This window comes from Artibeus jamaicensis, unplaced genomic scaffold (assembly GCF_021234435.1).
Source record: "Artibeus jamaicensis isolate MK-2021 breed Jamaican fruit bat unplaced genomic scaffold, CSHL_Jam_final contig_685, whole genome shotgun sequence".
In the NCBI taxonomy this organism is placed as follows: domain Eukaryota; kingdom Metazoa; phylum Chordata; class Mammalia; order Chiroptera; family Phyllostomidae; genus Artibeus; species Artibeus jamaicensis.
Genome location: NW_026521924.1, coordinates 7,216,163 through 7,230,031, shown reverse-complemented (window position 1 = coordinate 7,230,031; position 13,869 = coordinate 7,216,163). Strand labels below are relative to the sequence as shown.

Sequence of the window (13,869 nt, the reverse complement as noted above, 5' to 3'; positions counted from 1 at the left end):
CCTTTAAGATTCATAAACCAAAGAGAGTCATTGTCGAAAATCTTCATAGAATTTTTTCAGTCTAACTGATTTTGCAGATGAGTAACAAAACCCAAAGAGGTGGAAGGATTTGCCTAAAAGCTGTGCAGCTATATTTCAAACATCTTGACTTACTTTTCAAAAGGGAAGATTATCTTTATGTCAGCTGAACTATATGAATGGACATTTTATAGGTCAAAGTGGTTGACTATTACCAGATTCATACTGCTCAACCTAATGTACTGTAGGGTTCTTTCCACTCTAGCAATGTCAAGAATGAACATACATCACTTTTCCCCCCTTAATAAACTACTGTTCATTTGTTCTTCATGAACTCACTGAATTTTATCAAGAAAATGTTTGTAGGGGGTTACGTAAAGTTGACAGTGAATAACCTCCTAAAACTGAAGTTAAATTTAACCTCAAGTAAATAAATCATTTTTTTTAATCCAAAAGTAACAAATAAGAGCATCCATCTGGAGCTGTGACTAAGAAATTATTTGGTGACCCTCCAAACCAAATTAAGGTAACCTGGAGAGGTTAAATTGGATTATGATTATAAATATTGGGTTGGACAAAAAGTCCATTACATTTTTTCCATATGAGGGCTCTAGAATTGCTTAGTTGCCTTTAATTTCATTAGAAATAATTTTGTTAGATTGTATTGTGACAGCTGTCATATCAGTGTGCGTTAAAAAACTTATCAAAATTGGTAAATTTTTGTGCAGCCACTTTAATATTGAAGATGGAAGAAAATATGCAACATTTTCAGCATATTATGCTTTATTATTTCAAACAAGGTAAAAGTGCAACTAAAACACACAAAAAATTGTACAGTGTATGGACAAGGTGCTGTGATTGGTTGAACATGTCAAAAGTGGTTTGTGAAAAAAGTTGTTCGTGAAGTTTCTTGGAACTATTGACATTTTGGCCTAATAATTTGCTTTGCTGTGGTGCTGTTATGCATTAGAAGATGTTTAGCAGGACCTCTGACCTCTACCCAGTAGAAGGCCATAGTAGGAGAGAGCCAATATATTCAAAATATCCACCTCAACACTGTTATTGGTGAAAATAAAAAATATATATTTTTTTGGTCAACCAGTTAAATGCTCATGGCTAAGGAACTGGATTGTGTGTTAGGAAGAAAAGAATAAACAGCAAGATGTCTATAAAAGAAAGCAATAATCAAATCCAAGAAGGAGGGTTTTTCAGGAGTCTCCAGCCCATCCCTATGGAGAAACATTCTCCTTTGGGGATCAGTGCCATTGGTCTACAGAGCTCAATAACACCAGCCAAAAAGCTCATGAAACCAACTCCGAAAGCCCCAGTCTCCTGTGAAGATAACCTGGCTTCTCACTAGGATATGACCACAAAGAGAGGTTATCACTGTCAGGTCACATGTACTTGGGATTCCTGGTGGTTGTGTTTCTCATTGAATACTAATAAATCAGAACTATTATTTTTCATACATTAGTCTCTACACTTGGAAAATGTGGTGCATGTACATTGGTGTTTGACAAAGAATAAAACAGATGCTGTCAGTGGTCATGCATATTCCCTGGGCCTACCCCAGGGCCAGCAGCACTTTCCTCACATGTTCCTCTTGGCCTGTGGGTGAAGGAGAGGTGCTCAGTTTATATGCAAGGCATGCTGGACATGTCAGAGTATTAATACCCCAAAAGCAACCCTCAGCCAGGAAGGTGTTGGATTCCTCAGCACTCAGTGGGAAAACTGAGGCATACCCTACGCAGTCACCCCAGGTGTCTATATAGAGAAAACTCAAACTAAGATAGGAAGTCAGCATACTGAGAAATCAGGTTTCACTCCCTTCAAAATCAAAGAAGGGCTATGGTAAATTAAAAAAGGTAGTGAAGACCACCCAAGAAAATCTGTCTGGAAGATGAACTGGCTTTGCCCAAAGAAATACAGTATATTGACTTCCAGCCAAGATGGAAGCATAAGTAGACACACTGTGCCTCCTTGCACAGCCAAAAGAAGGACAACAATTTAAAAAACAAAAAACAATCAGAACTGATAGAAAATCGAATTGTGTGGAAGTCCGACAACCAAGGAGCTAAAGACACATTTATTCAGACTAGTAGGAGGGGCAGAAATGGGCAGCTGGACAGACAGGACTTGCAGCAAGGCAGCAGCTGGTGGACCCAGCAAGGTGGCTGCTGGTGGAGTGGGCAGTCCCCCACTTGTGCACAGATAAACTGGGAAAACAAGTGAGGAGGGGGAAGGTCTGTGCAACCCAGGGCCCCCATATGGGGAAATAAAGCCTCAAACCACTGATTAAAAACACCTGTGGGGGTTCAGGAGGCAGTGGGAGAAACTCCCAGCCTTACAGGAAAGTTCAGTGGAGAAACTCACAGGGTCCTTGAACATACATAAACCCACCCACACAAGAATCAGCACCAGAAGGGCCCTCTTTGCTTGTGGGAAGCAGGGGAAATGACTGAAATCTGGCAGAGAGTGTGGAGCAAGCGCCATTGTTCCCTCTAGGACCCCTGCCCCACATACAGTGCCATAACCCAGCGACATGGGTTACCCTACTCTGATGAATACCTAAGGTTGTCTCCTCACTACATAACAGGTGTGTCAAGACAAAAAAAATGGCCCAAATGAAAGAACAGATCAAATCTCCAGAACAAATACAACTAAATGATGAAGAGATAGCCAACCTATCAGATGCAGTTTTTTAAAATTTATTAACCACATATATTTATTTTTATAATACAATAAAAAAGGTATTTAGCAAAATAAGAAATAGAATAATTATGGTCTTCCAAGGACTCTGTAAGCAACATCTGTATACTTTGGTGACATATTTAAATTTCTATGGAATGAGAATTTAGTGTTTGCTATATTAAAGTTCTCTGTTAATTTTTTTCTTAAAAAACTGATTCTGTCCTATATCTGCTTATTTATACTTCTATTTTTCTTCTCTAATATCTTTGTCTAGTTATTTTAAAAATATATTTTATTAATTATGCCATTACAGTTCTATTTCCCCCTTCATTCCCCTCCACCCTGCACACTCCTCCCCCACCATTCCCCCCCTTTAGTTTATGACCACGTGTCTCAAGTTCTTTAGATTCTATATTTCCCATACTATTCTTGCCCTCCCCCTATCTATTTTATACCTACTATCTATGCTACTTATTTTCTGTACCTTCTCCCCCCTTCTCCTTCTCCCACTCCCCTGTTGCTAACCCTCCATGTGATCTTCATTTCTATGGTTCTGCTCCTGATCTAGCTGTCCTCTTAGTTTGCTTTTGTTTTAGGTGTAGTTCTTAATAACTGTGAGTTTGCTGTCCTTTCACTGTTCATCTTTTTTGTCTTCTTTTTCTTAAGTAAGTCCCTTTAACATTTCATATAATAAGGGCTTGGTGATGATGAACTCCTTGAATTTGATTTTATCTGAGAAGTATTTTATCTGCCCTTCCATTCTAAATGAAAGCTTTGCTGGATAGAGCAATCTTGGTTGTAGGTCTTTGGATTTCATGACTTGGAATACTTCTTTCCAGCCTCTTCTGGCCTGTAAGGTTTCTTTTGAAAAATCCACTGACAGTCTGATGGGAACTCCTTTGTAGGTGACTGTCCCCTTAGCTCTTGCTGCTTCTAGGATTCTCTCCTTCATTTTAATCTTGACTAATATAATAATGATGTGTGTTGGTGTGTTCCTTCTTGGGTCCAAGTTCTTTGGGACTCTCTGAGCTTCCTGGATTTCCTGGAAGTCAATTTCCTTTGCCAGATTGGGGAAGCTCTTCTTTATTATTTGTTCAAATAAGTTTTCCACTCGTGGGTGTTCCTCTTCCCCTTCTGGTACCCCTATAATTTGGATTTGGAACGTTTAAAGATGTCCTGAAGGTTCCTAAGCCTCTCCTCATGTTTTTGAATTCTTGTTTCTTCATTCTTTTCTGTTTGGTCATTTTTTTCCTCCTTCTGGCCTACTCCTTTGATTTGAGTCCCAGTTTCCTTTCCATTACTATTGGTTTCCTGTGCATTTCCCTTCATTTCAATTAGTTTAGCCTTCATATGTTCCTTCAATTTGTGACTAAAATCAACCAGTTCTGTGAGCATCCTGATCACCGGTGTTTTGAACTGTGCATCTGAAGTTTGGCTATTTCTTCATCACTTAGATTTATCAGCTCTGGGGCTCTGAGTTGTTCTTGAGCCATGTTTTGATCTGTTCTCACCTGTTATGTATGAGGAGCAGAGCCTTAGTTGTTCACCAGGGCGGGGCCACCCAGTTTGCTGGTTTGTGATGCTGTATGTGGGGACAGGGTCATAGAGGGACAATGGCAGTTCCCCCTGCTGCTTCCTGCCCCTGGGGCCTGCGTGGTCCGTGTCACTGCTCACTCCTTCACTGGTTTATTTGTGTGCGAATGTGTGACCGTGTTCAGCCCTCAGTGAGTCCACCACCTTGAGCCCTCAGTGGGTCTGCCCACTACTCCACACCTGGGATCTGCCCACAGCTGCTAGTGTGCCTGGGTCCAGCACCTGGGTTGGTCCGGTGGATCTTTCCTGCCCGACCCTGCTGTGCTGCTGGCTCTGCCCCTCTTACCAGTTTGGCTGAAGGGTTCGTTGTTGTCAGACTTCCTCAATTTTCTGTGGTTTGGCTGCCTTTTCATTGCTAAAACTTTGTTGTTTTTAAACTTAGTTGTGCGAGAAGGTGCAGTGCTTCCACCTACGCCTTCATCTTGGTGGAAGTCCCTTCAGATGCACAGTTTTAAACACTAGTAATCATGATGCTTACAGAATTGACTGAATTTGGTCACAAATTATATGGAAAAAGTGAAGCCTAAGTGAAATAAAAGAAAATGTACAGAGAACCAATAGTGATGGAAAGAAAACTGGAACTCAAATCAATGGAGTGGAACAGAAGAAAGAAAGAAACATCCAACCAGAAAAGAATGAAGAAACAAGAATTTTTTTAAAAATGAGGAGAGGCTTAGGAACCTCCAGGACATCTTTAAACATTCCAACATCTGAATTACAGGGTACCAGAAGGAGAAGAGGAAGAGCAACAACTGGAAAAGTTTTTTGAACAAATAATAAAGAAGAACTTCCCCAATCTGGCAAAGGAAATAGACTTCCAGGAAGTCCAGGAAACTCAGAAAGTCCCAAAGAAGTTGGACCCAAGGAGGAACCCACAAAGGCACATATAACATAATTACATTACCCAAGATAAAAATTAAGCAGAGAATGCTAACATCAGCAAGAGAAAAGAAGGGAAAGGAGTTCCCATCAGACTGACAGCTGATTTCTCAAAAGAGACCTTATAGGCAAGAAGGGGCTTATACTTGGAAAGAAGTATTCCAAGTCATGAAAGGCAAGGACCTACATCCAAGATTGCTCTATACAGCAAAGCTAGCAGATAAAGTGCTTCCAAGATAAGGTCAAGTTAAAGGAGTTCATCATCACCAAGCCCTTATTATATGAAAGGTTAAAGGGACTTATCTAAGAAAAGGAAGATAAAAACTATGAACAGTAAAATGACAACAAACTCACAGTTATTAACAACCACACCTAAAACAAAAACAAAAGCAAACTAAGCAAATCACTAGAACAGGGTCTGAACCACAGAAATGGAGATCACATGGAGGGTTATCAACAGGGCAGTGGGAGGAGGAGAGAGGGGAAAAGGTACAGAGAATAAGTAGCATAGATGGTAGGTAGAAAATAGACAAGGAGGGTAAGAATAGTATAGGAACTGGAGAAGCCAAAGAACTTATATGTATGACCCATGGACAGGAACTAAAGCTGGGGGAATGTGGGTGGGAAGGGTTGTGCAGGGTGGAAGGGAGTGAAAGAGGGAAAATGGAACTGTAATGGCATAATCAATAAAATATCAAAAATACAGCATGCCCCTAAACTCATGTGAGTGTGCCATAATCCATCTGAATGGTAATAGAAAGAAGCTTTTTCCTACCATTGTTTAAGCTCTACATAAAATATTGGACAGTGCGTTTGGTAAATTATATGTTCTTGTCTTCTCTTATTTGTCTGGAGATCACACTTCTTATAGCTGGTTTCAAAAATGAAAAAGAAAAACCCAAAGTCTGAAGATTACACATTGACTTGATGTGGTTAGGAAGTAATGAAAAGGAACAGAGAAAGAAAAGATGATAACAGCATGTGGCAAGCGAAGGCAGAGTGTCAGTGGTAAAGAGCCAATTAGTAGACACCAGAAGTAACTATAGAGATGTCACTACAGTAGTCACCCCTTAGCCTCAGGGGTATATTCCAAGACCCCCAGAAGATGCATGAAACTGCAGATACTGCCGAACCCTATATAGGCTATGTTTTTTTCCTATTCATACATACCTTTTCACTTAAAAAAAGCACTTAATGGTTTTTCTCTGGAACCTCAGTACTCTTGCACTTTGGGGCCATTATTATGTTAAATAAGAGTCTCTTGAACACCAGTAACTCAGTACTGGGACAGCTAACGTGGTAATTGCATCTGTGGACTTACTCATATGTTATAACATTTCAGGACAGCTGGGTGAAGTCTTTGATACAGTTTGTGATTCAACTTAAGTTGCTGAGCAGTACAATTCCATGTGCAGAGTCCTGGACTCATTCCCCACCCCCCAAAAATAATTTTCCAAACTCATCTTGTTATCATTTCTCACAAGAATAAATGGTCTAACTACAAAGTAATTTTTTGATTTTCCTTTAAGTACAAAATATTGGGCTGGCCAAAACTTCCATCACATTTCTTTCCTGTAAAATTAAGACACATTTTCCATTTTCACCAATAACTGTATTGAGGTAAATATTTTGGGTATGTCGGCTTTCTCCTGCTATTGGCTACTAGTGGGTAGAGGCCAGGGGTGCTGCTAACCATCTTCCAATGCATGAGACAGCCCCACAGCAAAGAATTATTTGGCTAAAATGTCAATAGCACCAAGAAAGTTTGCAAATGACTTTTGACACTTTCATAGCATCTTCTCCATACACTGTACACACCTGGTTTTTGTGTGTTAGTGGAATTTTTAACATTCTTAAATAATAAATAAAGCATAATAAGATAAAATATTGCCCACTTTATTCCACATTCAATATTAAAATGGCTGCAAGAAATTCACCAATTTTGATAAGCTGTCATGATACAATCTAATAAAATTGTTTCAAATGAAATTAAAGACAGCTAAGCACTACAAGAGCCATTGTATGGAAAAACTGTGATGAACTTTTTGGCCAACCCAATATTGTCACATTTGTTTCTTTTAAATAGAATTTTGGGTCTAATATGCAGCTGTACTCCCAATACTGAAGAGGTCTCTTTTCATCTGGCACATTTGTCCCCCATGTATGTATTAGAATTCTCTTCGGAGGACACTAAACTACTGTGTGCAAACTTCTATGATAACTATATTGACTCAGCAAAAGATCCCCAACCACAATCATCAAACACTTCTAAAGCTAAAGGGAATAGTCTACTCTTTTCCTTTGCCAAACTGTGAAAATGGGACAGATCACAGTGTTGATGCAAGAGGCACCAAGTCATATATCCAACTAAAGTATCATTATACATATGCATATACACCCAAGTCCCCGCTACTCCCATTCTGAAGTATGAATTCAGGTACCAAGTCCTGCTTCCACTTCTGCCTGTAAGCACTGTGTGATGTTCTGAACTTCTGTTTCATCAATTCTAAGCAATAGACTAAGAAGCCTGAGAAACTCTCCAAATCAACATCTTGAATTCTATTACAGACTAAGTAAAACTCTGAAAAAGGTTTATATCTTTAGCCTCAGGAAAGAAGTCTATTTTGTTTCTTCCTACTAGTATATGTTAACACAATGTGTTTAAATAGTTCTAATATTTATTTTATAGGTTTATATATGTGCATATGTATACATATGATACTCTAAGTCTAAATTTATTAACTCTAGGACTCAATTTTTAAATTTTAATTCAATGTTATAACTCTTTGTAAAAAAGAAAGAAGAGAAAGAAACATTCTACTGATTGGGTCTTATTTAATATGACACTCTCAAAGATCCCAAAGGCCAAAACAGCTTTCATCTCCTTGTTTAATGAATTTAATTATGCTAAGAATCTTCCATCTGTAAAATTATTCTAACTATCTCAATTGCCCTTCAATGCATGAATCAAATTACTTATAATGTAAACTCTGGGTAAGAAATGGGGTATATCAATCAACTACAATTCTACAATAAAATCTTAATTTAAGTTTCACAAAAAGGTAAAAAATAAAATTAAATAGCAGCTGCCAATGTCCTCTTAATATCGAGCACAAGAATCTCAGGTTAGACCAAAAATATAGATAATACAGGTTTTTTCACTGGTTTAAACTTTAATGAAAAGGCCATTGCTAATCCTCCTGTTGTATTTTTACAAGAGGATACTGAAGCTTGTTTAATTTTTTGCATTGGGGCTGCCAGTGCTGGGATACAGGACTGGAGATGGAAAGTGGCTTCAAAGATGAGAAAAGATGGAAAATAAATTTAGTCTGGGGTGTATTTTTAAGATATCACCCAGATGGAGACATGAGGCACAAGTTGGAAATACATAACTAATGCTAAATAAAGGGAGAGATTGGAGTTAAGAGACCCAGATTCGGTGGTAACTATTGTTGAAATCATTGTGGGAGTCGTGGGGCTGGTTGCAGTTCATGGGGGAAAGCAGAGAAAAAAATCTCCTTACAGAGAGTGAAGAAAACTGCAAAGAAATGATGAAGGCAAAGAGAATCGAGAAAGGAGGGATGGAGAATCTTCAGGGATCAGGTGGACTGAGAATTTAAATGATTTTGTTGGAATTTTATGGTTTTTTAAATTTTTATTTTCATTAAGAACTTTGCCACTTGTAGAGTTCTAGGAGAAGAGAGAATGAGAAAAACCTTGCCCTAGGCTAAAGGAAGAATAGGAGAATACATGAACATTTCAAGGAAATTGGAGGAAAATGCCTTCACAGAGAGCAGCTGCTTGAGGGAAAAGGCAAGTGGTGGAGACCTAATGGTATTCTGTGGGCTGAGAACAGAAGAAAGAAAGAAATACTTTGCACATACCAGTAAAATGGAGGGCTCATCTGGAGATGCAAAGTCCTGGGTCAGGTGGGAGGAGACGAGATTAAAGGCTCACAGTTTGCAGTAAGCTTGGTGTTATAAATACATGAGCCTCGGGTGGGAGGAGGGGAGCAGAGATGCAAGTCACAGATGGACTACATTCTCTGTGAAGTAGAAGGCAGGACCATATGTAAAAAGCAACAAAGAAAATTAAAAGAGAAAAGACACAGCCACACCATTGCTTAGAATTTCACAGTCCTCCTTACCTAAACTCTCTTACTCTCTACTGACAAATATAGAAATAGATTGAAGAAACTCATATTAAACTGATGCAGTTTTGTTTCAAATGAAAAGCATTTTCTTTATTTTAATATCATACCCCTGTCGAATGGTTTCACTAAGTCTTAATATTATTCACTTCACTTTATTTTTCATTGTATCTTCTGGCTTTCAAAACACATACATCAAGTCGTAGCTTTAACTAAATATCATAATTCCTAGATATTTTTCTTGTCTATATCCTATAATCATTATAAGAATTCATGTCTTTAATAAATTATTTGAGGAAAAGATGTAAAAACTTCACCCATAATAATTAAACAGCTTGAACCCATTTCCTCTTTCAAGTTGGCAAATTAACATATTTATATTATTTAAATTGTCACTGTGTTAGTACAGTAATATATGATTTGTATGATCACAAATGCAACAACATAATGCAAACAGAAGCAAAGTTTGATGACAAGTGACAGTGATCAAAGGATTTTGATGGTACAGCTTCTAAATGGCTGTGATAAAATGTGCTAGCTCAACCAAGAGCATCACAGCGTCTGTTTTGTCAACTTTTCAAATTTATCAAATTCTTTTTCAGTCTCTCCACTTCCCTCTGAGTGTGTTTTCATGGAAAATTATCAAGTCTCCAAGTAAAAATTAAATGTATTCTCTGCAGATATGGAAATGTTGAAAATGTTTCCTCGTACAGAAAAAGGCCCCAAGACTAGGATGACGGAAGATTAACATCTGAAGAGAATAAAATAAAAAGACCTGTGAGCCCTGGCCAGTGTGGCTAAGTTGGTTGGAGCATCATCCCATAAACCAAAGGGCTCTGGGTTTGATTCCGGGTAGGGCACAAGTGCCTGGTTGCAGGTTGGGTCCCTGGCTGGGGTGTATGAGGGGCAACTGATTGACGTTTCTCTCTCACATAAATGTTTCTCTCTCTCTCTCCCTCCCTCCCTTTTCCTCTCTCTAAAATCAGTAAGCATGCCCTTGGGTGAGGATTAAACAAAAAAAAGGACCTACAAATTAGAGAGAAAAGTGTTTAAATCAGTAAAAATTAACTTTGAAAAGTTGGCAATCAACAAATAAAACCAACAAAAGTTGGTTTATTAGATCATATGACATACAAGAGTATATCCAGTATGTTAAACACTTAAAGAACTGTTAAAAGTAGCATGTCTGTGGATGATGGTGTCAATTTTACAAAGAACAACTTTCTAAGCAGCCTCCAGGTCAGGACAATGTCCTAAAATGGTCTAATGCACATGTCTCTGACCTACCCAACCTGCCTGTCAGTCAAACAGACTGACCAATGGGAAGCACTGATCCATATGACTTCATTCTTCCCATCTGTCCACCCTCTATTCTTAGTATGTAGGCCTTTGTCCTGATGCTGGTCATATCCTGGCTGAATGATTGCTGACCTGCTTCTGGACACCATGGCCCTATTCCAGCAGGATGAAGAAAAGAGAAAGCAAAAAAAAAAAAGATTAGGCAGTATGTCCACTGAGTCTTTCCCTTTAGAGTCTTTCCCTCTAAAAAGGCTTTTTCATTCAACAAATTCAGATTGCCATACCTAACTGGAAGGGAGGCTAGAAAATTAAGTATTTGAGCTATCCAACTTTGATGGAAGAGGCAGGCAAGGCAGAAGTGGATTGTGAGTGATGTTAGGATCTCAGCCCACGTTATCTTCCCTCTGGGACACAGTAAGTGCTCAGTGAGCAGCTACCTGTGGTGAAATGATGTATCTCCTCTCTGTGACACACACATGCCATTGTCATTCTAGCTCTAGCCACATCTCATTCTGTGTCTTGCTTCCTTGGCCCGGTGGAGAAAACACTTTCCCTTCTCTCGAAACCCTTCTCATTCTTAAGAAATATTTCTTAAAGTTACAATATAATACACATATCGAGAAGTGCACAAAATGTAACTGTACATCCTATTCAATTCTAACAAACTTAACACACTCATGTAAAGAGAAACAGAATGTTGCCAAAACCATAGAAGCCCATTACATTTATATTATACCTTTATTTAACAACATTCTACCATATCCCATATAATCTATATGTGGATATGGGGACTTGATAACATATTTTATGGATAATGAATGACTTGTAAAAATCAGAAGACCTGGATTTTCAAAATACAGAGTATGTTTCAATATTTTTTACCCTTTTATGATCTATTAGACTTGGCCATTTGAAAAGTGCAAACAAGTGTTCTGCTGGGTTTCTACCACACTATCAGTAAAATAGCTAAAGGCAGACCCTGGTAATCCCAGATGAAGTTAAGTTGCATCAGACTGTGGGTTTTACATAAATTTTAAATAGGCTAATAGGTATCTCTGAGGGGTATATATAAGTATTACTGAATCACTCATCATGCAGCTGCTGAAGATCACAGGGAAAAATTTTAAGGAAAAATAACTTTTTAAATGTTATTTATTTTTTTTTAGAAAGAGAGAAAGGGAGAGAAGAAAAAGCAATGTGCAAGAGAAACATTGATCAGTTGCTTCTTGAATGCCCCCAACTGGGACCTGGCCTGCAACCCAGGCATGTACCCTGACCAGGAATTGGACCAGTGACCTTTCAGTTTGCAGGATGACACTCAATCCACTGAGTCACACCAGTCGGCGTGGAAAGCATAATTTTTTTAATCAAAAGAAAAAGAGCACTTATTGAGCTATACTCATGTCTTAGCTTTACTAACAATGACTTGCAGTGAATTCACTTACATTACCATCAGTTTACTCTAACCATAAGCATGGATAAGGCAGAATAAACAAGTCCCATAGAGGAAAGTTACTTGCCAGAGAAAAGCTACTTGCTGGACTTCATAAAGGTGGTTAGTCATCTGGCCCTGCATCTCTCAGGTCTCCAAGTTCTCCCCCTTCCTCTCTCTATTTCAGCCCTACAGTACCCATCTTGTCCTCAGAAAGAGCAAGCATGATCTCACCCCTGGGCCTTTGCACTGGCTAGACCCTCTGCCTAGGCTGTTAATCCCCTCTGTTTCTACATAGCTCTCTGTCTCTTTCTTCAAATCTCTGATTTTTACTTCTATTCTGGTATAGCTTCAGTCTTCCCTAAATATTCTCTGTATGCTTGCTTCTTCATTTAAGTATTTGAGGGTTAGGAGAATTAAAGTATGAATGCAGTCCTTTGGAAGTTACTTAAACATGTCTCAGTTTCTATATCTATTAAAAAACTAACACTTTTTTATAAACATGTCTCAATTTCTACATCTATAAAAAAACTAACTCTGCATGGTTATGAAAGAGATTTGCCTATATAGGAAAGCGTGTGTGTGTACATTTACAGTGGTGAGCTAGTGTATGTGTAACAGCTGGCTCTCCCACCTGCCAAAAAGTTCCAAATGTTGCTAAAATAGATTTGAGACCAGATGTGCCATGATACAACATCATATAGTATTTCCACATACGTACAATAGATGTAAATAACCACAAGAGCATAGATAATAGTAAAATGTAGTAAAGTAATACGGAAATGGTGAGTTTTGAGTGTGTTGCCTTTTAAAATGAAATTGTTTAATTGTATGCATACATGATTTTTAATAATGGCTGAAAACTAGTTGGTTCTATCACACCTCTGTGTGTGTGTTTGTTTGTGTGTATACAAACACACTACTGGATAAATCAAAGCCCACACCCTTTACTGGAAAGAAACCTATAATATTTGCTTTGTTTTCACTAAACAAACATAAATTAAAGGAAGCATCAATTCCACTGAATGTGTTCTTATACCAGTAATGGCTAATAGATTTAGTTACAGGGCTGTACCAACTGCTTTAATGCTAGTACACAGAAACTCTGAGATGAATCAAACTAAGGATTATAAAGGAATGTCAATCAAGCATCCACAGACAATGTGTCTCCAGCAAAAAGGCAAAGATCTATCCCTGGTGAGCATTTTGTCACAATAGACACCTGGTCTCTTTACTGAAACCTCACCCTGAAAGATTCCAAAAAAAACTTGTCAGGAGACATCCTCTAATCACTACTAATCCAGACAAGCTTTCAATCAAGATCAGGGTGAAATCCTTCTACACCACCACCCAAATCCTAAACTGCTAACCCACTTTCATGGTGTTCAAAATCCCAAGTGGGGCATATATGATCAAAACACAAGTGTTAGCTTCAACGTGAGAATTAAAAGAAGTGTCCTCTATTCAAAGGTATTGTCTGGCAGATGCAGTGCAGAGAAAGCCTGGTTATCACCTTGCAAAAATAAAGACCTCACACAAAGTGCTTTGTCTTCCCTTATATTCTGCTCATATCTGAGCCACTGCTATGCTTTCACTTTTGCTGAAAACAGTTGTTGGTCAATTTATGCATACCGTTATCCATCACTGAAAGTCCCTTCTCTTTTCTTGTCATGGTACATATCAAAGAGGCCCCAAGATTCAGCTGCATTCTAGAGTTATCCTATCACCACAGGAAAAGAGAAGAGCAGTTAAACCAAGGGGGTAGCTCACTTGAGCCAGCCAGCCAGCAAGGGAACACAGCTCTGCT

At 38.5% G+C, this 13,869-nt stretch overlaps 1 protein-coding gene across 2 annotated transcripts in view; it reads right to left on the bottom strand.

Moving 5' to 3' along the window:
• The window catches only part of PAK5 (p21 (RAC1) activated kinase 5), a 290,608-nt gene that overhangs the window by 228,070 nt on the left and 48,669 nt on the right, over nucleotides 1-13,869 (bottom strand). The window contains exon 1 of one of the 2 annotated variants that reach the window (XM_053671246.1): nucleotides 9,066-9,102. The exons of the other annotated variant lie outside the window; for it this stretch is intronic. The gene's annotated coding sequence lies outside the window, so the exon portion shown is untranslated. Of the gene's footprint in view, nucleotides 1-9,065; nucleotides 9,103-13,869 lie in introns of those variants that run through there. 2 annotated transcript variants of the gene reach the window in all.